The sequence below is a fragment of the Rattus norvegicus genome, chromosome 1 (assembly GCF_036323735.1).
Source record: "Rattus norvegicus strain BN/NHsdMcwi chromosome 1, GRCr8, whole genome shotgun sequence".
In the NCBI taxonomy this organism is placed as follows: domain Eukaryota; kingdom Metazoa; phylum Chordata; class Mammalia; order Rodentia; family Muridae; genus Rattus; species Rattus norvegicus.
Genome location: NC_086019.1, coordinates 200,446,773 through 200,472,714, shown reverse-complemented (window position 1 = coordinate 200,472,714; position 25,942 = coordinate 200,446,773). Strand labels below are relative to the sequence as shown.

General features: G+C 47.7%; 1 long non-coding RNA gene across 2 annotated transcripts; it reads right to left on the bottom strand.

Moving 5' to 3' along the window:
- Positions 1–1,439: 1,439 nt before the first annotated feature.
- LOC102552157 (uncharacterized) lies at positions 1,440–25,942 on the bottom strand. 2 transcript variants are annotated; one of them, XR_005499510.2, is made up of 6 exons: positions 24,221–25,942; positions 21,656–21,762; positions 19,324–19,560; positions 18,454–18,626; positions 2,572–4,954; positions 1,440–1,693 (listed from the first exon to the last, which is right to left on the bottom strand). It is a non-coding gene; the product is annotated as an uncharacterized LOC102552157 (long non-coding RNA). The 2 variants fall into 2 exon arrangements; XR_005499511.2 differs by lacking the exons at positions 1,440–1,693; positions 19,324–19,560 and having other exon boundaries at positions 1,719–4,954; positions 24,221–25,928.

Here is a 25,942-nt window from a genome sequence, read left to right as displayed (position 1 = left end):
AGGAGAGCAAAATGACTCTGTTAAGCTCAGAGAAAATGACACTTGAGTCCTTGTCCTCTAGGGTACATTGATCACTCCGTTTAGGGATCATGTGTTCTCTGAAAGACTCGGAAAAGCCACTGCTTGGCATGTGCAGTCAGCCCTGAGGATTCATGGGCTGTGCCTGTGGTGTCAATATCTCAAAGCCCGGCATCTGCATTGGGCTTGTACACATCTTTCTGTTTGCCTTATTCTCCAAACAAGCCACTGTTACAACTGCATGAAGCAAGGTATTGCAGGCCAATCAGGGTGACTGTGGAAGTGTGGGGAAAATGTGTAGGATGCACACACATGTTTACATTAAGTTACATGTGTGGCTCCTGTTGGAGTCTGGGCCAACAGTCAGGTCTATCAGGACTGACACCTAAGAACTCCACTAGGAATAATGAGCTGACTTTGATTAGATGGAGAAAGGGGCCTGTGATTCCAAGGCTCAAAGACCTTGGGACAGCCAGATTCCTCCATTCTCATGCTCTTCAGAGGACACTTAGTGCCAGTGGGTCAGAAGCCAGAGGTCTGAGGTCAGAGACCAGCATGCTTTGCCACCCACGGGGTCTCCCCCAGGATGAGTGGATGCTGAACTTTCTGACTGGAAGCCCAAATTTCTTCATAATTCCATCAGGATGTGCCAATCAAGCTGGGGATTAGATTTCAGCTGAGCACTCTTTCCTCATACTCCGCTGCTGGCTCTGCAAGCTTTGCAGAGCCATTCTACCGCACCACAGCAACCTCCATACCCACTAAGTAAGTGTCGCTGTGCATAACCCAGAGGAAAAGGATCAGTTTCTTGAACGAATGAATGAAGAACCAAGCCAGGGGCTCTATCCACCAAGGGGGAATCCCCTCCTGTCGGGACCACCCCTTTGCTTTTCTGTTGACTGCACACTTGCACAATCAGAATGATACTCTTACATCAAGTGGTTGCCAGCCTTCACTTTGCACCCTGCAGTCCCTGACTCCCAGGAGCAACAAAGTGTGGTTTTCTTAATCATAGCACCCAGAGCCTGGCAGGATTCAGATACTGTGCATAGCCACCCCTACTGTGCCACTCAGTAAAACATCACCCTCTCCTTACCACCATGGGTCTTCCTTCCCACTGTCCCACACTTCCTGTAAGGAATTCAAAGAAGTCACTCCCAGACAGGCACAGACTCACTGGCACATGTACAAATCACTCACACAAGCCCTTACAGACAGCATTCACTTTCATGGACAAACTCACGCCAGGCGCCTTCACACAGCCAGGCATTCCCACACTCACTCATGCACACACTTGTGTCAATGAAGACTCACAAGCGAAACCTACTGTGTCAACCACTGCTGTCTGTTAACTTACTCCATGTCCCTTTCCACACGCCCTGCCCCCACCCCTCCCCACCCAAGTCAGAGGATGCAACACGTGCTGGAACCTGGAAGGCAGCCAGTGTGGATTTATTACAGCAACATATGAGTTCACAGTGTATCTCAGCACCGGGCACAGAGGCTGGGGGCATGGAGAGACTTTGTGGATGCCCCTGAGCTCTTGGTGAGCTGGGGACACAGGGTGTGCTCCCACTGTGGGGAAGGAGCCTGTAAGTCCAGCATGAAGTCAGAACTCTTGAGGTTCCTGGGCTCCGGCCTTTGTTCAACTTTTCCTCCTTGCTTGTCTTTCTCTCTAGGAGGAAGAGGAGAAGGGATGGAGAATAGAAAGAAAGAAAAATCAGAAAACTAGTTTGAGTCTCCTGTTCTCGATACACACACACACACACACACACACACACACACACACACACACACACACCACACCACACATATGCACACATATATACATATATTCACACACCACACATTCACAAACACACACAAACACAAACACCACACTCATACACTACACACATGCACACATATATACATATATTCACAACACACACACACACACACACACCATTCACTGCACAGACGCGCATGTGAGTATTTACACACATAGTATACACATACATCCTTCATTCAGGTGAAAGGGTGACTTCCTTTTCCCAGGAACTCCCATCATCATTTTGTCTGACCTCTGAAATGGAAGGTAACAGGGATTCCCCTCTGAGGGTGGCACTACGTCAGAGAAAGAGCTACCTCTCACATGCAGGGGTCATATCTGTATTCTGTGTGGTGCACAGAGAATGGAGAGAACCAGGGATATTTCTTCTTTCAGTCTTCACATCTGCCCAACTGTCACAACCTGACCTTGGAAGAATATGTGGGAATCAGAGGTGCTGATGGTCACAGGGCTGGCCTTGTGTCCCTCTAAGACCATGGTACTGGGATGCTATGGTCAGGAGCCCCAGCATGCTAGGTTTGTCTTAATGCTGCCCCAGACACCTCTTCCCTAGATGCTGTAGGACTATGCTGCCATCCAAAACCTAAAGAGAATTCTGTTCCTGTTGCATCAGAGAAAGCAAGCTTCGCGAAGAGAGATTGGAATTGTCATTTTTTTCGTGGGGTGTGTTGGCTTCATGCATATTTAGCCACAGATCTAAGACTTGTGTTTAAATGTATTACCTGAGCACAAAGGACGATGAAAGGGCAAGTTAGAGCCACACACTGTTGTGATCTACATGGGGGGAGAAAAGCTACTGCTGATCAACCTGCTCATCTTCTTCCCAGGGCTGCTGCGTAGATTCGGGTCCTCAGGACTACAGCTGAGCAGGGCATGCCAGTGTTCCAAGGGAAAGCCTAGAAGGTAGCCCAGCAGTGGCTTCATCCTGGGAAGCAGGCCCTCTTCCCAGGCTGCCAGTCTCCAGCATCCTGTTACTGGGGTGAGAGGACTTTGCTGATAGAAATATCAAGAAAAGAGGTGATGAGACAAATTGAGAAATTAAATTGTAATAAATTACTGAGTCCAGATGGTATTCTTCTGAGAGTTGTAGAGGAATGAGGAGCAAAATAGCAGGCAACTAATAAAAATATATAATTTAGCCTTTAAAGTGGCAGCGGTCACCCAAGCCTGGCCAGTCATAGTTCTGGTGTCCGGGGGCAGTCACAGGCCACCGATGGTGTGGGAGCCTTTTAATTATTTTTCGGTCGTTGCCTCAAAGCCATGGCATATACAGAAATGCCCCTGAGTTTGAGTGTTAATAACCCAGAAGCAATGATAAATGGTTGTGTGGAAACCACGCCAAATTATTTATGTTAGAAAAGAAAAAAAAAAAGACTAACTGGGAAATCCACACAAGTTCCAACTGGAAAACCATACTTCCTGTATGCATGGAGGCACCATGGGTGGGAGGAGAATCCAGTCAGACCCTCAGCCAGACTTCTCATGTCCTCAAGGCCCTGATCTCAGCATCCCACTCACTGTAGCCTCTGCTCCCAGCATCTCTGTCAGAGTCGTATTCTTGTGGTAGACATGCTGAATACCCTGGCCTGGTTTGAAAACCAAATGTATTTTTAAAACATTTAGAAGTCAAACAAGAGGGCTGGGGAGATGGCTCCGTGTGTAAATCATTTACCACATCCAAGTGTGAGAACCAGAGTCTGATCCCAGGCACTTCTGATTGCAGTAGGTGCCTCTGTAGTCCCAGAAATGGGTGGTAGAAACAAGAGAACCAGAGAAGGTGAGAAAGCTCACAGGCCAACCAGCATAGCTCGCTCTGAGTGTGAACAACAGACAGAGCTGATATCAAACAAGATAGAAGGTGAAGGCCGACGAGGGAGGTCACCCCTCATGTTCCACATGCTTCCACACCCACATTGTTCAACTTCCCGTCTTTGTCTCTGTGTCTGTCTCTGTGTCTCTATGTCTTTCTCTCTATCTCACACACACACACACACACACACACACACACACACACACACACTGAAAATGTCAAACAACAAACAAATGGGGTGAAAATAATTATGGTAAATATGACCAAATATTAACCTAATATACAAAAAGTGATCATGAATCAGGAAGAATTTTTTAATGTTACACTTAATAAATGGGTGAAAGCCATAAATAATTCACTAAAAGGAAAACACATATAACTGATAAGTAGAAGAAAATAAACGCTCACTATCAACTAAATATAAAAACATGTAAATGTGAACAAATTTTGAGAAACGATTTTCTACCTGTGATGTTAATAAAATCCTTATGGGTGAAGGATGCAGCTAGCCTTTTCAAAGGATGATGGAAAAATGTATGTCACCATGACCTTCAGGGTACACCTTGACAGGAAGCTCCCAGAATCTGAAAATACTTGTGCAATATAAGTCACAGTCTGAAGAGACATAACCAGAATGATTCTAAGGGCAGAGTGGGTTTTTGTACAAATCTACCCTTCATGAGACTGATCTCACCTGAGTTTTCACAGAGAACTAGGAGTGTGGTCTGTCTGGTGAAAGAAACATTTATCAGCCTTTGAAACCACTAAGGGCTAGGGATGTGGCTTATTTGGTAAATTCTCTTTTTTAAAGCATGAGGATATGGTTTTGATCCTCAGGACCTATATAAAGATACCCGGATGCTTATAGTCTGGTGCCGGGGATGAGGAGACAGTGGATCCCTGGGGTTAGCTGGCTAGCAGACCTAACCTATTCATCACTAAGATCCAGGCAGATGAGAAATCTTACCAAAAAATATTAAAACCTAATTAAATTAAATTATTTTCTTTAAAACGTAGATGGCATCTAGGGAAGGAAAGCTAGAGCTACCCTCTGGCCTCCACACTTTTGTGCATATACACACATGCACACACCTATGAACTTGTGAACACACAAACACACTGTATTAAATAAAAGCAGACTTACAAGCTTGTCATAATGCAAACCTTGAGCTGCGAGTTGAAGCATCCATCACCGTAGGAGTCCCTGGGTGGTCCATGCGCAGACGAGCTTCAGTTCTCTAGTTTTCTTACCGCTTACTCTCACTCGTGAATGTCAAGAGCGGGTCACTCTGGCTCTAAGAAAATCAATTTGACCAACCAACTCTGATGCCTTCATTTTCCACTTCCCAAAGCAAACTAAACCATATGCTTAATGAGGCTCTTCGACTCGGAGAGATTAAGCTGTTACCTAAGTCGGGAGCAAGTCAGCCATTGAGCCTGCTTATTGCACCTAATCCCAGCATTGTCTCTACCTGGCCGGCTTGGTTTTCCCACTCATTTAGCAAATTCTCACTAAGTGCCAGGTGTTCAAGTACATTTTAAAACAGCGAGCCAAATGTTAGCCAAATTGCACAAAGCTGGATCATCTCCCATCTATAGATGTGAATGGCATGTAGAGGCCATAGAAGGTTCCAGGGCAGGCCTATGTCTGCACAATTCTTGGTACCCAATGGGCACCTCCAGAGTTGAGTGGTGCCACCTACATAGCACATGGAGCAGCCTGGATTTCAGAGAGGATGTTCTGCTGCGAGGCAGGTATGTGAAGGAAGGGAAAAAATACAAATTATGCAAAATATGCCCCATTTCACCCAACCTTGACAAATTATTTGCACCTTTTTCTAGGAGTTGGAGCAGTCAATCAAGAACGAGGACTGCTCTGCAGCTCTTTGAGTCCAGCGTGCAGGTCTCTCTGTTAGGAGATCCATGCCTGCTTCCTCTGAGCTTGATGCTTCTGAGCCAGGAGAGGGGGGCCACAGGAGCAAAACCTGGCTTAGGCACCAAAGCTCTGTGTAACCCACATAATGGGAGAAACTCCCACCATGCGTAGCTTTCGAATCATGTTCTTTGGGGATTTTCCCAAGTTCCCCTCTTTGGATTAAGCTGGTCATGTGGGCTGTGGTCCCACTGGTCTCTTGGGGAAGCATACAGTAACGACAGCTTTGAGTGATCCACATAAGGCCCCAGCCCTGGACATAGCTCCAGTTAGGACGTGTGTCAGGATACTGCGGGCTGCAGGCTGCCAGCTCCTGTCTGGTGGGTCGATTAGTACAGCCGTCAGGTGTCTTGCAACACCGTGGCGCCTCTCTGCTGCTGCCCTCCCATCTGATAGGTAAGCATACAACTAGTTAACTCCCCTCTTTCTTTCTCCTTTTCTCCCCGACTCCGCTTGAGGCAATTACAGCAATCCTGCATTTGTCAATCACATCCATTCGTGCATGGTCTCCTGAAATAATTATCAGGTGAGTGGCATCTCTGTGCCTGGAGAGCCAGCTTGGAAACCACAAGCCCCAGAGTATTAATTACTGAGCGCAAAAATTTGCAGAGAAGCAAGTCTTTTAATGGTAGAACTGACGTAACATGATTGTTTTGATTTTTTTTACTAACATGACAATCATTGCTGTCCCCCTGGTCATCACCACAGATCAGCGAGAATTATCTGGGGAGGCCATTACCATGCTGGGTACCATTTGATAAAATGAGGCTCATGCTTCCTGGCTCGGTGTTTGTTGATTTTCAGAACACAGCCAAGTCTGAGAGTCAACAACAGGAATGAAAGTGGACTCTGGCAAGCGGGCCAGAGGGGTGCTCTGGTGTGGCGAAGCGAGGCTTTGGTGGCTCCACTTTGCTGCAAGAAACACTTTAAAGAAGGTGTCTCTCTTCCTTTCTTGCAGCTGCATCTTCTTGGCAGCCCCAGTTCCTGTTTCTGGGGAACACAGGACATCGGCACTTTGTCAAATTTAACGTAAGAGGTGTGCTGCACATTTTCTGAGCCCCGAGTTCACGTCATCGAAGCACATGTGGGACAAGCCTGTGATCCCAGTACTCGGTGGCTAAGGTACAGAAATTGCTACGAGTTCAAAGCTAGCCAGGACCTCACAGAGAGTTCCAGGCCAGCCTAAATTATGAGACCCGGTGCCTAAACAAAACAAAATACCGTAAATGCCTGTCACAGCACTGTGTCCCTGAATGGGAAGGAGCACGGCTTTGTTCCAGGTTGTGTAGTGCCCTGTTGAACAGAAATCCTATTTGGTGAGAAAGAAAGCAGAGATGAAATACCAAAAGAAGGTTCCAGAAACTGTACAGAGATCTGTGTGGAGGAGGAGAGCGCTGGAAGGCTGACTTCTGCTGCAATCAGATTCCTTCTCTGACTTCTGTCTCACACAAAATCTTCATCCCACTTCTCATTCAGGGATGCTTCTCCCAACCTCCTTCCCTCCTTCTTCATATTTCCTAGGCTTGAAATAGACTCTTATTCCCTGGATGCTAATCTCACTTTCCAGAAAGTCTGGGTCCCATTTAGCTGGTCCCCTGGGTGCTTTCCCAAATATCCCAACTCTGCGGCCTCTTTCTTTCTTGGGTTTTATCTTTCAAGGGCCTGCTCCGAGGATAAGATGCGAATTGCTGGGCTGCAGGAAAGGCCACTTCCTGAATGCACCTACTGTACTGGGGCGGGTTCCTTCTGAGCCTCTATCAGCCTCTTACCAGGACAGTTGGAGTCTCACCAAGCCCCAGACACCCAGAACCTTCCCCCCACACACATAAATCACAACCTCAGCTCCTGCTCAAAGGAAAGGCAGTTTCTCTTTTATACCTTCTGTCTAGTCGTTGGAACTTCAACACAGTTTAAACTTTTATTGGTTGCTTGTGGAAGGTTTTTACTGGGGGACAATATCTTTTGGTCCTGTGTGTTCATTGTCATCCAAGAGTCAGCCAGCCCTGTCAGCCATGAGGCACCCTCTAAAGTCCCCAGGCTCAATGATGTCACCTAGTCAGCCACAGTAGGGGTTTAATGGTCACCAGACATTCAGCTCTTCCCCAGGCAAAATTTAGTGGCTTCCCTTAGTGTCAGTGGCTTCCACAGGGGGAGGGGGACTCGTTTCTCATAACCACTGAGCCATCTCTCCAGCCCCGGCTTGTTTCTTATTAGTGGGTGAAGTAGAAGCCAGGAGGAATGACAAACATTCTGATGGAAGGGACAGGATGGGAACTAAGCAGTGTCTTCTGTTTTCCCTTCCTGTCCACAAAAGCAAAACTAGAAATATCCAGATTTTGGCCTATTTCATAGCCCCATGCAAAGCCTGTCACAGGCTAACTCAGTAAGCACTGAGTGTAAATCCAGGAGATTCTATTCCAACTGAAATGCAAACACTGCCTCAGGAGGTAGAGCCATACAAATCTACCTCTGTGGACTCACACAGGCATCTGGATGTGCTTGCTGGACTCTTGGCTATGTGCACAGTAGGCTCACAGGAGACTGTCATTCTCCAGCCCCAATAGGCTCCCAGAATCCTATTACCTTTCCTGCTGCTATGTGGATGCCTTGTCTGGGCACCCTTGTCTGTGGCATTCTAATCTTTGCGGTGCATTTGTTCCATAGGGTCCTATAGGGAGCATCACGTTATCATTGCCTATAAGAGCTGCTTCGGGCTCCCTGTGAAAAGGGATCATAGCTGGGGCAGGTGCAATGACCATATGACCACCATATCTGCAGATGGCTCTCCCCACCCTTGGTCTCCTTAATCACAATGTAGGACCTACATTCTATGCAAAATTAGCAGGTGCTTTGTGGCCCAACAAACTCGGGAAATGTTTGGTTAATCAAAAGGATGAAATTTAGAGACCTCTGCAGAAACTTGCTCAGTCCATGACAAGTGAGTCACAACACTGATCCATGAAAAAGAAGCAGATGCATGTAGCTAACATGTAATGCCAGCCAGCACCTATCTGTGGCATCACCCAGACCATCAGGAGTCCATGGAGAGACCTTGAAAGCTCCTGTATCCATGGAGCCTGCTGACCACAGATTTCCTCAGAGCAGCTGCCATGGGCCACTGTTGCATACTTCCCTGAGGCTGGCTAAAGGGGCAGGATCTGGGAGGGCAGGAAATTCAAAGACACAAAGATACAAGAACAACTTATCAATAACTTTATAAGGAGTGTGTTTCAGTTAGAGTAAAAAATATAATTGGAGCAAATAGTATCTAAAATTAATATAAACTGGTTCTCTCATACTTTAGTGTATTAGCTCTTAAAATTAACAAGTTACATGGGTGTATAGATGGCTCACATCACATTCGTTCGTTCATTCATTCATTCATTCATTCATTCATTCATTCAGAGACAGGTTCTCACAATGTAGCTGAGGTTAGCCTGGAACTTGCAATGTAGTCCAGTTGGTCTCAAACTCATGCCTTTACTGCCTCACTCTCCAGAGTGCTGAGGTTACAGATACATGCCTTGATACTGCATTATCTTTTTATTGGACAGCACTGGCTATGGACATAAGCCTATTGTTTTCTGCCTCATTTATACTCCCATTTAGCCCAGCATAGAAGAGGAAAGCCCAGGCCCTTCTCACCATCATCCATATACACACAGTAGGAATCAGGCCCCTGTGGGCCCTGGCCTGGTAGCTGCCTGGAATGTGATCTCACCTCCCTGATGAGGATTCAGTGAAAGCAATACAATTGTAAAAGGGGGTGTGCCCAGGTTCCTGGTCTAAATAGGCCCACCCAGGCTTTGACATCCCACTTGTCCCAGCAATGGCCATAAATAGCCGTATAGAAGGCTGCAGGCTGAGCAAAGGCATTCTGCCTAGAAGTGTACACAGACATAACCTCCGTATGGGTTCCTTTGAAACCTCCATGTGCAGATGTCCTTGGAAACACAGCTTTCAAAGTTCAAGCCTACAGCTTCTAATCATGTCAGTGTGTCCAGGGACGTTGCCAAGAGAGGTCTGGCCTGTGCATGGCCTTGTGGGAAAGAAGTCAAGGTTCTCTCTCTAATTCAGAATCTTGCCCTGACTAATGAAGACCAGGGTGAAAACAGATATAGATTAAAGCAGAAGCTAGGACTTGCTGCAGGATGGCCCCAGGGTAATAAATCGTGGACAGCTCCTACCACCCTAAGGAGTACTCAGTGGGCACTGCATACAATCCTGGCTCAGACACATGACCTTGAGCAAGGAATGCAACTCCTCCAGTGAGATAAGGAAGCACACCAGCCAGCCCTGTGTGGGGCACATTACCAAATACAATTTGCCCATGGCCTTGCCAGCAACAACATGGTTTGGAATTCTGCTGCTATTGCTGCTGCTGCTGCTGCTGCTGTGGTGGAGGCCACAGCGGCAGCTCTAGGCAGACCTCTGCACCTTTCCCTCCATCTGCTCCATGGAGTCTGGAGAAGTCTGGGCTGGGGCTGGAACAGTAGTCACATGAGGCCTCTTTTCCCCAGTTCAGTGGTGTCACTGAGCACGTCAGTGAGCGCTCTTCATCTGGCCAAGCTCTGGGCATATTATCATCCATGAGTTCTCTGAGGAACCCTGGGAAAGTTTTTAATTTTGCTTTTTATAATCTTACGTCTCTTGGGACCCATAAGAACCCCTCAGTCTCTCTCTTTTCTCCAGAAAGACCAGCATGTTTTTCTCTAAACTATTTCTTCTATCCCTTGCTGTCTCTCAAAATCTGCCTTTTTCTCTACATGAAAGAGCTCATAAGGACCTGGGCAGAGGCGGCTCAGTCAATAAAATGCTTGCCTTGAAAACATAAGGACCTAAGTGTAATACCCAGAAACCATGCAAAATGCTGGGTGTGGCTTTGAGTGCCTGTAATACCAACACTGGGAAGGTGGAAGCAAGAGGATCCCTGTGGCTCATTAGCCAACTCGTCTAGCCTAACTGGTGAGGTCTGGGCCAATGAGAAAGTATGTACTGAAAGGGGTGGATAGAATTCCAGTGAATGACACCCCCTGTGGTTCCTGTGGTTGTCTTGGGGGTGGGGCAGGAGTTCTTAGGCCTTCTCATGCCCGCACACACGCACACGTGCACACAGCACACATGTACACACAGCAGCCATGAAGGGTATAGAAACTACAGAGACCCTTCAAAGGATGTGATTTTCAACACAGAGAAGAAGGGTCAGGCTCTCCAATAATTCCCAGCATTCAATTGGATGAGGAGAGGCTCTACATGGCACCTGATGATGCCACCCGAATGGAGTCCCCGAAGAGCTTTATATTCACTGGGTCTGACACTGAGGAAGGAGCAGGCCTGAAATGTGAGCGCAGAGCTATCAAGACGTGGGTGGAACTGTCCCCTGGCCTTGAGTATGCTCCCTCCTTGTCTGGCTCAGTCCCAGGACCTGGACACCACGGCAGAGCTGAGTATCTGAAGGTTTGTGAAGCTCCAAGATTATATTTAAGCCTTTTGTTTCAAGTGCCGGAATAACGGGTTCTCCAGGCATCCCTAAACACTGCCCAGAGTAGTTGCACTTTATCTTAATTCTCTTTAAAATGTATTCTTTTAAAAGTTTATACGATATATTTTGGCTGTATTACTTCCCCTTCCCCCACTCCTCTCAGACACTTGCATACAGTTTCATATTCTTTCTGTCTCTTAAAGATTACACTGCACTTGTGCACAGGCGCACACAACTATTCTTGAACAGGAAACTGTCCTGGAGTGTTCTTAATATTCCTAGTGTTACTCCATTGAAGAAAAATGACTTGTCCCTTTCCCAATAGCTATCTCAAAGAGCTTCTTGGCTAGGGTTGGGACTTCATGGCCACTTATCTGCGTGCTGGAGTTTTGTCTTGTCTGCGCTGTGCAGGTCTGGTGGGAACTGTCTCGGTCTCTGTGAGGTCATGTGCTCCAGATCCTGCTGTGTCTGGATGACGCTGTTTCCTTAGAGCTGTCCACACCGCTGGCTCTCCCCGTGTTTCCATTGCCTTTTATCCTTTATCTTAATCCTTACACCATATGCTGAAGAAAGCTCTTCCAGGCTAAGCCAATGTCCTTTATGCTCTTCCTGGGTCAGCTGTGTTTCTAACTCTGCTTATCTAACTGCATGGCCCATCGCACAGCAATTCTCAGTTCAGAACTAAGGTCGATTGATTCTATCTGGAAATCTTAAGGAACATTCTTAGAAGATGCTGAGATGAGATGTACCCTCTTCCCTTGGTCCCTGCAGCCACCAGAAACTATTGGCAGGTGACATCTCTCCATCAACCTCTAAAATCAGAGGTCCACATGTATTTGAATTTTGATGATCTCCTATACATATAGACCCCTTACAACTGAGCAGGAGCTCTGTGGGAAACCAGACAATCTGATGGTTCCATCACTAGACATGGAGGTGGGGCACATTTTATGAGAGAAATGGCAAGACAGTCGCCCTCTGGGGTCACCTTGGTTTGCCTTCAGAGACACAGGAGAACATTCCAGAATGCTCCCTTACCCAGGATTCTTCAGGGCTGAAGGGATGGCACTGTAATGAAGAATGCCACCAACTGTAATGTCTAAAATGACATCCAGCAGACAGTGAAGCCCAGTTCCTTGCCACATCTAAAGACTGGAGCAGTGTTTTGCCTCTCATGAGCTGCGTTCCCAATATGCTGTTCTCAGAGGGCAAGACTCACTGTGTACTCAAAAGCAGGCCCAAAGGGAAGGCCAGAATCTCAGGGCATTTGGACACCTGAGGTACAGCCAAAAAGCCCTTCCCTTTCCTAACTGATCTGCTTGGTCTAGCCTAGGACAGGAGGCTGCAGACAAGGCTAAGGCTCTCCTTCTGAGATGCAACCCAGAAGTCTTTCCATAAGTCAGTTACTTCTGTGAGCCATTGAAGGGGCAGGGCATAGAGAGGACACTCAGAATTTGTTCGCCTATAGTTTTCTACTGAAACCCATGCCCAGCTGTCAGGATGGCTCCATGGGATGTGAAATCCCCCCAAATTCTCTCATCTTCTCCTTTGCAAACATGATGGAAAGGGCCTGTGAGATTCTAGAAGTGCACAGTGCAGTAGTGGCTGAAGCAAGAGATACCTGTGGCCACTGAGGATGGACTGTCACAGATAAGGTAAATAAAGATGGGGCCCGAACTCTGGGTTTGGAGAAACTTTCAATAATATGCACAAGTGTGATGTGAAATGTTGTGTGGATGTGAACAACAGGTAACAGAGCAAACAAACCACAAGGGACTTTAAAGTCTCTGAGAGGTTAAAAACAGACTAGTATATATGGAACAACAACAAGGAATTATGATAAAAGATAAGGTGACTATAAGACAAGAAGACACACTCGCTAAATGAAAGCAGTGGGGACTAAAAAAAATGGGAGAGTAGATAATGTGTAGTTAATGAGATGCTGTTAATTAAGCAAAAGAACCAGGAAAATGGCAGGGGACCAGAGAGGCAAGATGTATGGAAAACAATAGATGCTGATGTGGGGCTGGAGGAGGTCCAGGTTAAGAGAGAAGAGAGAGGAGTGCAGAAAGAAGGGGGATGGAGGGAGGCAGAAGGAGGGAGGCGGGAAGGAGGAAGAGAGGAACATGTAAGATTGGAGTTTTCTAGAACCAAAATGAACTGGGTTTCAAACCACCTCAGATTCAGCAGGACTGAATTAAAACAAACAAACAACCCCATGCTTAGACACAGGACCATATAGGGGCGGAGCACCAGAGGAGACATGGATGCTGTACTAGGTCACAGCAGTGAGGATGGCAGAGTGTGCACCAGGCATTGCAGAGGCCGGGGCATGGGATGCTATATGATGCCAGAGCAAATCCAGTCAGTAGGAGCCACAGGTCTCCAGCATCATTCATTCACCATTAAGAATGTGACACCTTCAGACACACCAAGAATCAGAAAGTCCCTACTCTTAAAAGTACTGAGATATGTATCATAGCAAGGAGAAAGAAAAATTAAAAGTGAAAAAGAACGTATGGGACATGGGAAATGAAAGAGAAACAGAAAAAGATAACAATAAAATAAGAGTAGCGATGCTGTAGAAAACTATGGCTGACAGTATTTTCATAATAACAAGCACTAACAACTCTTAACCTTTACTTCTGTATTAGAGACTAAATTCTGTATGTTGAAGACCTTGCCCCCAGTGTGACCATATTTGGAGAAGGGCAGCTAGAGTGGCAACTTGGGTTTCATGAAATAAAAATGTTGGTTCCTGGCTCTAACGGTAAGAAGAGATACCGAGTCCCTGCACGGGATCACACCTGGGAAACTGTGGCGCTCCTTGCAAGATGGGGCCATTATAAGCAAGGAAGTGAGTCCACACAGGAAGAGATCTGCCTAGCTTTCACCTGAGACTTTTCAGCCTCCAGACCTAAGAGAAAGAACTGTCTGCTGCTTGTGCTCTCTCTGCCCACAGTGAGCTGTCTCTACTCCCATAGGTCACTGCAGTAATAAGCACACACCTGCCCTTCCAAGTGGGTGCTGGTATCCAAACTCAGACCTTCTGTCTGAGCAGCATCTCCCCAAACAGAAACTCTACTTTTAAAAAGAGCAACAGTTCTGTTGTGATTAAAAAACACTTCTTTTCATTGCTGAGTGACATCCACTGTGTAGAAAAGTCCCAGACTGACTCTTTCCCAGTAATTGGACTGGTGTGCTATTTTCTGGTTTGGGTCCTTAGATATAAAACTGAATAGTGAAATTTTCTTATATTGAAGGAGAGAGAGAGAGAGAGAGAGAGCAGTATAGTAGCCCAGATACTGAGCTTTCTTGAGTCTGACTGGCCAACAGTTCTCCCTGACACCTCCTGACTGTATATACTTTGGCTCCTTGCAGGGCCTAGTTGAGGCCCAATTAGCTGTGTTTCTCCAGTGACCATGGGACATTAACTCTTGATTGCAGCCTTGGATCAGACTCTTCCCCTTTTGAAACTAAGCAAACTGGGGGTTTCTGCTTAAGCAGAGTCAGAGGAGGATTACCAGTGGTCATGCATAATTTATGTGGCTTTTGTGGGGCATTGAAAGAGGCCCTGGCATAATCTGGAAACTGAATTAGATTTGTGAACTGAAATGCTCTGGGGCACAGTTTCCTTCCAAGGGAAGCCCAGACCGCCACTCTTGGCCACTGTGACTCAGTTTCTCCCTACCAAAGGCATCTGAACTGCCAGCCTTGCCTTTGCTGGTCGGACCTTGTGCTTAGCAGGAGATTGCCTGCTGCTCTCATGGAGGTAGCTATCTCAGGCTGCATGCTCTCTTCTCAGCAGGGAACCAGGACCAAATCTTCCTAGAACCATCTCCCCCATAGCTCTCCATTTCCGCAAAGAACCAGGAAAAGACCTGGACTGACTCTTCCACCTGCGTGTGGTCGGCGACCCTCTGAACCACTGCAAACAGGGCTGTGTGTCTTTAAGAAGCAAAAGCCAATGCAAAGCTCTTGCAACCCTGGTTGTTGCTAAGGCTCTCTCGCTCTCTCTCTTTCACTGCCCAAGTGTCTGAATCTCAGCTTCAGATGAGTGTGGCCTGCTGGGATTTGGGCTGCCAGTTTAATTAGTGTTCAGTAATTTCAATAATGAGTGACAATTCATCCGGGCTTTTAGGTTGGTCTTCTGTTCAGCAGCAAATCAATAATCCACAGTTTTTCCCTTCTTTAAAGACAAGGAAGTGGCATGTGAGTTACATCAGATGAGAAAAATAAATGAGGAAGCGCTCGGGTCCCTCAGTAACTTGAGAGGCAATTGGTTTTAATGGTGTGGGCAGCCTCCCCAGCTTGTTGATGTTATTGAAGGAGCAAAGGTCATTAGGAACTGAAAAGAGGCTCTCGCATCCTCTCGGTAAACAGTTTGCCCTGGCTGTAACCATAGTGATTTGGGTAAATGAACACAGGTATACGGATTACTACCCTATTCCCCAGGCTGCCTGTATTATTGCCTCTGAAGATATAAAAACAATTGAGGCTAATTGTATGAGAGAGAGTTTATTACAAACACAAATGGAAAGAGAAAAAAAAAAGATAACCAGGCATGTTCTTTCCAAGGCTCCCCACCTGCCCAAGGTATCTTCATGTGCCCTGTGCAACCTGTACTTCCTTGGCTTCAACCCAAGGTCACTACTGGTTTGTCCAGCCTGTCAGTGGGAAGATGCCCTCAGCTGCACTGGGGATGATTCTTTCCTAGCTTTGGAGGGCCTCCTCTAAGTGGGCGGTCATTGGGCTCTGAAGCACGATCAGAACTCAGCAATTACTTGTTTGGCTGCTGGTGGCTCCTCAGAGCTGAGGCGCTTCAAAGCCAAGGAAAGACATTTATCTCTGTGACGAAGACACGGGGGTACAGTCTCTCCCCAGCCAGTGGCTGAGAAGTTCCCCGAATTATGGTGGGGACCCTGCCAGCTAGAGCTGCGGCTTTTTTTTGTAAACTGGTGTGCTCTCTTTTGTTGCGGCTACAAAGAGGTTTCATAAGGTGTTGTGATTTGCAGTATACAAACCCATTAAAAAAACACCAATGAAATCCCCAGCTGGGAAGGTCAAGTCTAATGAGGTAGGCTGTCGTGAGGAGTGCCGCTGCACAGCATCCCTGATGTAGGCTAGAGGTGCTCCAAGTGAACAGCGCTTATAATTATGATCATCTGACACTTCCCATTCACCTCCGGTGTTATTTTTTTTCCCCTCACAAGAGAGCAGATTAATTGTGTATCAACTGATATACATAAAAAGTGTTTGATAGAAGGCTTAATAAAGTAACATTAAATAGGCAATCCCCCTGAAATTCTAATGTGTGTATTCTTAATTAAATTCCCTGGCATGGCACAGCCATTCAGGTCCATTCTGGTTGCTTCTGCACCTACTCCATGAGTCTAGATGATGGTGGGAAGGAAGACAGCTGCACAAAGAAGTCTTCCATTCTCCCCTCACCTCTGCCCAGACAGGAGCAGGCTGAGCAGAAGTGAAGAAAGATCGCCTGGCTCAGGTATGGCCTGGGCTACTGTTGGAATTTGTGTCTACATCGGGCCCTGGGATGCTACTCCTAAAAAAGTCCATTGCATTCCTTAGCCCTGAGTTTTATATTATCATTCAGTGCCCGGTGAATTAAAGACACTTTGAAAAGAAGAGAATAAAGGAGAGGAGAAAGGTAAGATTACTTCTAGGAAGAGGAGGAAGAGGAGAAAGAAGAGAAGGAGGAGGAGAAATAGGGGTAGAAGAAAAAGAAGATAAGCAGCTATGAGGAGGAGAAAGAATGGAGGAAGAAGAAATGAAGGAGAAGCAGAGGAGAGGGTAAGGCTATGGGCTAGGGGAAGAAGAATTAGGAAAGGCACACTCAGCACTCCTGGCTGTATCCTGGAGAGTGACTGTTGAGCTGAAGCAGAATAAATATGTGTTTAAAACCCACATGTAGAGGTAATGAGGCGGCCTGATTCATTGACTGCCTTGAAGTAGTCTGCAAAAACCTCTCCCCTCTGAGCTGTGCCATCGCATCCACCCCACCAGCTGGCTGGGGCTGTGCTCCTTCCACTGCCCAATATTGCTGCCACAGGGGATTGGCAGATTTCTCCCCACAGGCTCTGCAGGGCCTACGTGGAACTCATCTACTAAGTGGGAAAACAGGACAGGTGAGGCAATGTGCTTTTGCCCAAAACACCACCTGGAAGCGATCACAGCCATGAGAAAAGAAGAGGAAAGATACTGCTGAGATGCCCAAGAAGACGGATGAGATCGGCACGAGGACAAGGCAGCCATATTTACCTTGCCTTGTGTCCAGCTTCCCTGTGTGTATTGGAGGGGACTTTCCTAGCTGTCTGGAAGGCCTAGGATGAAGGCACTACCTAAAGGGCCTAGAAGGGCTGGGAGGATCTGAATGCTACCAGTAGGAAGAATATTCCAGAGTTCTCCATGCCCACCCTGGACATAGCACTGTGAAGTGGCACACGAGCTCAGCAGGGGAACAATGGCTGCAACCAGTCTCTGTGTTATGGAAACTGCGAAGTCCCAGACTGAACAATTAACCCAACCAAGACTCAGTTTCCCTTCCTGTAGAGGAACTACTATTCCTCTTTCCAGGGTGACTCATCTCGAGAACATACCACTATGCCAGGTACCACCTGATACCAAGAAGAGGCTACCTGCTAGCCTTCCTAGAGCCAACTCCACGCTGGAGAGCCCTGCAATGAGAGGCCAACAAAACCTAGAAGATGGTCAGGTGACCAGTTTAGTGAGTGGCTCTGAGAACTCCATCTGCCCATGAGTGGATGACAATGGGGTTGCTGCTGCCTATTGACTGCTGACACTGACTGTGCCTAAGGCAAGGGATAGCCACTGAGATGAGGGCGGACAGAAGCCTAGATCTTTTGAACCCTTGGAATAGGAGACACTGTGTCTGGGTCGGTTCAGATTCAAACTACACAGAATCTTTTCCTAGCCTTGTGGCAGTATGATCACAGCCCCTGTTTTGAGCTAGGAAACTAAGCATAAGAAGTACCACCCCAGGCCAAAAGGGTGTTTTGGTTTTTGTTGTTGTTGGTGGTGGTGCTGTTGGTGGTGATGGTGGTTGTGTTGTTGTTGGTGGTGGTGGTGATGGTGGTGGTGGTGGTGGTGGTAGTGGTGTTTTGTTTGTTGGTTGTTTTTTAGTACGACCTCATACATACTAGACAAGCCTCTACTACCCAGCTCTCCCGTGCTGAGCTCCTTCTCTCTCTGCAGAATATGACAGAACCTGATCACTTTACCTATCAGCGTAAGCCCCGTTCTCCTGTGGAGCAGAAAGACCACAACCCAGGCCCCACTGGGAGCAGCGGCACTCTCAGGCATCCCCTCGGCAAGCCCTGGGCACTACTTCATGTACTTACACTCGTTGTGCCTTTAGTTTCAGGCAGGTTCTCACTAAATGCTTCAGGCTGCCCTTGAATTCACTCTGTAGCCAAGGCTGGCCTTGGACTGCACAATTCTCCTATCTCAGTCTCCAGAATCGTTGGGATGACAGGCCTGGGCCCCCAGGCAATCCGCTCACAGCTGAATGAATCTAAAGTAGAAAACAAAGAGGAACACATTGGAGACCCAAACTGGAAAACACGCATTTTAAGATGACTTAAGCTCTGTAGGAGTGGAAGTGACCAGGACAGGCTGGCTGTGGCCTGGAGCCGAAACTCCCCAGCCTCAGCCTTCACCTCCATGTGGCAGCCCAAAGGAGGGTTAGGGACACAGATGAGTTCTCTAGAACTTAGCAATAACTGCGCTGGGAGGTCACGCAGCCGTGCTGCGCTCTCCCTGCTGGGACTACAGAAGTCAGCATCTAGGAGAGGAACTCAGCAGGGATTCGGATGCTTAGGAAGGAGCCTGGGAGGATGCTGCTCATGCAGCAGTTGCCCTTCTAGTCTGACTGCCTTGTTCTCCCACACTGAGCTCCTTGTCTCTCTGCGGGATACACTGGAACCTGATGACTTTGCCTGTAAACTTTAGTCCCGTTCTCCTGTGAAGTAGAAGAAAGACCACATCCCGGCCCCATCGGAAGCAGGAGAACCCTGGGAAGGCCCCATGGCAAGCCCTGGGCACTACCATATTGGAGGTAGCAGGTACTTAATATCTACAAGGCATGCCTACTGTGTACGGGACATATGCTGCAGAGTGTGAGGAAAGAGTGCCTACTGTGTATATGAGGAATAGCACTTTACTGTGTGTAAGGCATGCACGCTTACCGGGAATGACTAATAAGCACTTACTGTGTGTGAGGCACAGTGACTACTGTGTGCAGGCAAGCATGTCTCTTGTGAATGAAGCTCTAGGCACAGGATCAGGGCATAAAAGTCATGGTAAATGGCTGCTGTTTGCATTCAGAGATCTCTCATCTCCTCCTTGATCTGCTGGCATCTGAATGCTTTGCTCAGGAGGATGGTACAACCTCCGTTCCCTGGTGGTTGTTGTTTTCTTCTCAGAAACAGAGCATCCTGAAGATGTTTCTAGAAGGAATATTTGGAGCTTAGAACATGGCCGTTGGTTTCATGGCTGCGGGGGCAGGAAAGCCCGAGAACAGGACAGGGTGTCTCTGCATTCTTGCCTCAGCCTGGTGAGCAGAGCAAAGCACAGAAAGGGCCTCCCAGCCTGCCCCTGCCATACTTGTGCTCTCAATCCCCTGTCATAAAATAACAGGTTAAAAAGAGATGGTCTCTATGCTCTATCTTTCTCTTTTCCTCCTTGGGATATCTTAGAGGACAGGCAGCAAGATCTCCCCTCTCAGGACAGGTCCAGAGTGACTCCTATTGGTCTTGTACTCAGAGTATGTATGGGAGGGGCCCTGGAGGTGAGACTGAGTGGGCGGGTGGGAGGAGGGCCATGCTGAGCAGTGACTCCCAAGGCATCTCTGTTGGCTATTTCCCCCAAGTTCATGGCTCCAGTCAGAGGGAAGCAGTAAGACCTTCCACTTTGTTTTCAGTGTGTGCCCTGGAGAATTAGGAGGCAAAGGCAGGGGTAGGGCCACAGCTGGAAGGGAAGGGCAAAAGTCATTCAGGCATTTGGGAAAGTGTCACTTTAAAATATGAGGGGACCCCCTCAGGCTTCCAGGCAAGGCCAGCCCCCTGCTGATGTGGAAAGGGGCTGGTGGAAAAGAAAACCCACAAGTAGCCAGATTGAGCCTCAGCCAGCCCAAAAAGCCTCATTTGTTTTGTTTAGAAAGGGGAAAAAGAGAAGTGCTACTTTAGAGCTCTCTCTCCCTCTCTCTCTCTCTCTCTCTCTCTCTCTCTCTCTCTCTCTCTCTCTCACACACACACACCACACACACACACACACACACACACACACACACACACACCACACATACCAACATACAAGGAAGAGCACACATTTGTTGGCGAGTGTGAACAAACACTGGAGCAAGCATAGGCAGAATTCACCCTCGTGCTTAGACCTGACACCGGCCTCTGTTGCCCTGAAAATATGGAACCAGAGAGTTTCTACTTGAACAGTGACTTTGGGGGGGGGGATGTCTAGTGTGTGATCATGAGTCTCAGTCAAAAACTGGCTCCCAGTGGGGGTCAAATGATCAAATTTCATAAGCTGACTTGGACCAAAGTCATGTGTGTGGCTCCTATAGCCCAAAATTGTTCTCCCCCTGCCCCCTAATATCTACCAAACAGAACAATGAGGGCCTTTGAAATTCCCCCGAGACCTACTATTAAAACCACAATTTACAACTGCACCATACCATCTAATGTGTTAACCAGGTGTTCGGTGTTATTGTTTGAAACTCTACCTTGGTTTAAATCAAATGAAGAAAAGCCAAAAGTCCAATTAAAACCCACATTGCCTCTTTATCGAGGGGAGGTGAAAGACATTCATTACAGAGTTAATGGCAGAAGTCTCATAAAATGCTAGACCATCCCTTTTTCTTCCAGGTTCTGATTTCTTGCTTAGAGTCTCACAGCTCGCTGGCATTTCCTGTGCTTAACTTAACAGGGAGGGTTTTTTTGGGGGGAAGGGGACGAGCGCTAAAATAAACCTAAGAATTTCTGGCTTAATTGTCGTAGCATGTAGGACACTCTGGCAGAATTTGACAATTGAATGTTGTCACGGGGTATTAAGATCCTGCAGTGGGCCCATTTAGGCAGTTATTTCATACGCTGTCCCTTAATACCTTCCAGGCTCTGGCTGCATCCTCTCTGCCAACATGTGTCCATTGTATTTAATACATCAGTGACAGCAAATTTATGTTGCTAAGCTCAAAAAGGGGGAAAAAAAGAGAAAAAGAAAAAAGAAAACGAAAGAAAGGAAGGAAAAAAGCAAACCCCACCAAAAGCCTCCCTGGACTGCCTTGGTAGACACTGACCAAGCAATGTGGAATTCTGCTGTCTTCACTAGGAGGTAATGACTTCCAGACTTAAAGTGCCTGTCTTTGTCTTTGGTCATTTTTCACATTCCAACTTGATCCCAAATGCCATGTTCCTTTGTGCCTGTGATTTTCTACTTAGATGTCATGGTCACCTCCCCTCCTGTCATTGAATCTTCTCTGACTTTTCCTGCTGTTCCCCACAGATGCCCCTTGCTCATTGGTAGCCATACCTGTATCACCTGGAGGTGTCTTGCCCAGTTCCCGTCAAGTCTTCTTTTTATAAAGGACTACGAACAGACAACGGGATTTTTTTCCCCCTGGCCTCCTGGCTGCTGTTCTAAAATAAATAAGATAATCTGATAAATCAGATCCATTTTTCTCTTTTCATAGAATTTGTGAAGCTGGGGAGGGGGGTGTCAGTTACACCACATCTGTTCCCCTTTACGCCTTATTTAAGAAAATAACTCTTGCCAGATTTTTACCCACCCATAATAATTACACCATTTTTACAGATGTGGTTTTTAACAGCTTCATTCTGGACCCAAAACTTTTATACAATTTGCAATGAATTTGCTTCTTGGCTTGCACTTCGTTATTAGCTGGCAATAAAGAGAGGGAGGTCAAGGAGTCTGTTGCCAGAACTGTACCTTTGATGGGTGTTTCCCTAAGCCAAACTCTGAGAGCAGAAGTGGCCACCTCCATCACCCCCGCTCTGTCAGCCCGAGAAGCAGCACTCTTTGGAGCTGGGCACTTGAGCACTGCCCTAGGCAGGTCTCTTCTTCACTGTCTTACTTTATCCCTTTTTATTCCCTCTCTCAGCCCGAGCCCAGAGTTAGACTGTTCTGAGACCTTGGATCTGCCAAAAAAGCAAGGTTTGCTTTTTCACAATACCCAGCCTGAAGCTGAGAACCCGAGCAAATGTACCCCAACACCATGGGCCTGACGTTGGCTCTGAGAGGACATGTAGGCCACATGAATAGTGTTGGTCTGTGACCTCATACTATATACCAAGTGGAGTCACACACAAAGCCAACTAAGAATCGAGTTCAAACAAACAAACAAACAAACAAACAAACAAACAGTGCATACTGCAGGGGGATTCTGAGAGCAGTTCAGGAGCTCTTCACAATGCTGGGATGTCAGCCGGAGAGTCCACACACAAGAAAGCAAGTAGCGGACAGGGCGTCACGACACAACACGAGGCCAGGAACTTGTCAGACCACTGAGCTGTTCCACAGTCTTGTCCCCATGGGAGAAGGGTCGATGGCAGAGCATAAGTGCTCAGCTTTTAAGTGTCACCTAGGTCTTCCCTGTGTATTGTATATTCGGAGAGATTCCAGCTAGAACAAGTACCAGAGCATCTGCAGCCACAAAAGCAGAGGTGGCAAAGCCCAGAGTGTCCCCCAAGGGTGTGTGATGGCCCCCAGCTTCCTGAGATCCACTTAAAGACAAGGCTCAACACAAGCAAGCAAGCCTCAAGACCAACAGACCATGAGCAGAAAAAGCTACACATGGCTCCTGGACCAGCACAAGTTCCCTCTCCACAGTCACAGGACAGTGAAGCCCAAGACAGCTGACTATCCTCTCCAAGGTGGCCCAATGGACACAAAGTGGCTTGGTTTTCCCGTTTCCACTGGATTCCACCCATGTTTTCTTCTCTCTGTCTTGTACTGTATCAGCACAAGCATGAACATTATTGTGTGTGTGTGTGTGTGTGTGTGTGTGTATTTGTGTGTGTGTGGTGTGTGTGTGTGTGTATGTGTGTGTGTGTGTGTGTGTGTGTGTGTGTGTTTTCTGCTAAGACATAACAAAAGCAAGCAAACAAAGAACGAAGCTCACTGTAGAGGCATACCGTTCTAAGCTGGGGAAGATGGAGAGGTGGTTGTTGCCTCAGAGATGGGGGGAAGGGGAAAGGCAGAAGTAATTCTTAACTCCATTTCATTCTGACATATTTCTTGACCCTGACCATTGTTCCTCCTCTCTTTTCCTTTTCCTTTGTTTCCCTCCTCTCTCCTCTCCTAGGGTGCCAACCAAAGACCTCCATTTTCTTAACACTGCTCAGTTCCAGAAATGTCAATCAAAGCCAAGCCCATAGCAGGAGGAGGAAGCTTAGCAATCGAGTTTATTGTCTCATCCCATCCCTGGCTCAGCTTAGATAGGGGTGTCTGCTTTTTCCCATATAGGACGAAACTCTGCAGTGCAAAGACAGCACGTTATAGCATTGAGATCTTCTGGGACAGCCCAGGGATGAGGCACACAGGTCTGGGCATGACAGCTGCCATGCTTCTATTGAGCCTGATCCTTTGTAGACACCCTTGAGTGTGCTCGCTGTTAGGCAGTAGGGCTTTCCAAGAAGCAGATGGGTTTTCTCTCCAGTGTCTGCAGATAGTAGACATGTAGAACTTTGCATGGAATTAATGATTTTCAAACACCATGGAAAAGGGTTAACCGTCCTGCCACATGTGACTCCAGAGAGAGGTGGAAGAAGACAGTTTGGTAAGGATAAACTTCAGGAGAGGTGTCTGCAGGAAAGATTGTACAAGAAGGGAATACGGAACCAGGGGTGAGCAGAACCAGGGCCCCCTGAGTAACCCATTCTCCTCTGCCATGATACCCCTACCTTCCCAGCCTGCCTCTGGCCTGGAGTTTGTAAGGGTGATAATTCTCAGTCTTCAGTTGACACAAGTGAGCAGCAAAGAGCAGGCAGGCCCAAGAGATGAAGCTCCCTCACTCCAAAGCCCAAGTTTCATTTTACTTCTCTCCAGTTAAAGGAAATAGTTCAGAAGCAAACATACCGGGTTCTGGCATGGTTTCCGTTCTCACAGTCCACTGATTGCAAAAGGACCCCAAATCAAGTGGAGTCCCAGGAGGATCCCAGGGCTTGGCTTGTAGAGTTCCTAGACACTAGTCCAGCTCGGGATACCTCATGGCAAATGAAAAGATGCTGCTTGATCAGCACCCGGGCTCTGGCATTCTTGTGGGCGTAGTTGATGAACACTATCCCCTCCTCCCAGTCTGTTCTGACAGAACAGAAGAAGCAGAGGCATTAGGTAAGAGCAACCGGGGGATTCCCACAGCCTGGCTCATACAGTGTAAAGAGGAGTTTCTAGAAAACTCTACGATGGAGCTAGCCGGCCCCGGAGCCTCAGGTGGGGACTGCTCCTCCCTGCCACTATCCCCAGTTCAGTCCAGGCTGTTGCAGCTCAGCTAAGGGAATCCAGAGAGCCCTCACTCTGGTGTTCCCAGTAGCTTCTTGTTTTCCCATAGTCAAGCAGCCTATTAGGCTGTCCCTGACCACGCTCTGCTTCCCTGTACACGCAGGACCTCAACACATCCTACCGCTGTCAAATCCAGGTTGTCCTGTTCACTACGGTCCTGCTTGCCAAAGGCTGAGCTAGAGGCCGTGGTGCCCTCCTCCTAGGGCAGCCTGCTTTTACCCTACCCCCACCCAGACTGACTCTACAGGGTCTCGTAGGCTGCTGCTGGGGTGTTCATGGACCCTCGGGGGCCGCAGCAGTGTAAGGCCCACACAGGGCCTGGAGCACGCACAGCCAGTGCCTTGCTCAGGGCTGGAGGGAAGCAGCGGTTTGTCCGCTAATGAATTTAGATGATATTCAGCCTCTGCTGCTTAATTCACTCGGTGGCCTTGGCGATGCCAACGCTGCGCACAGGGACCCCAAGTAAATCTCCTGGACTTGGTGTCAGAGTCGCCCCGACAACAGGCAGGCGCCCCGCAGGCCTCAGCGGCCACTGCTCCTGGCCTAGGCCTCGGCAGGGCCAATGTCCCCAGTGGCCCTCAGCTCCCCGCCCCGACAAGGCGAACAGCAGCGCAGGCTGGTGTTTCTGTGCCCTGCTCTGGGTGGTCTGGGCACTGGGGCTGCTTCCGAGCTCATTTGCCTGCAAACGCCCTCACCTTGTCAGCGCCAATAATTATCCAGTCTGCGCTCCTCAGCGCTGCCATTTCTTAAGATTGGATTAGATTGAAGAGGCTGAGGCCTGGCTCCTCTGTGCATTTTCTCAGTCAGTTAGCATAACCACTGGGGGCCTCGCCGAGGCCTACAGCACAGCTACACTAACTTTCTCTCCCCTTCCTTATTACGGAGCTTAATAACAGCAGGCAGTGTATTAATATGTAAGAGATCAAGAGATTATTGATTAGAGTCACTTCCCTAATATCCCCTGTCCGTCATGTAGTTCAGCAATTCTTTCATGATTTTTTGTGTCAGGCCATTTAAATATTCATGACCGGGTTGCTTTGTACCTCCACGGCTGAATTTCTAATTAATCTGTCAAAAGAAATACAATATGCCCGGCAGCCTTATTATTATAAGGGTCAGCTGAAACAGAGATGGCCTGGCGAGGCCTAAGGGGTAATTAATTATAACAATACCGTGTTTACCTTGTGTGGTACCTGCGGCCTAAATGAGCGCTAAATTAGACTCAGGCCACTCCAGTGCGCGTTTGAAGCCTCCTGGATGTACCAGACTAGATCATAATGACGGAGGAGAGAGGAGAGC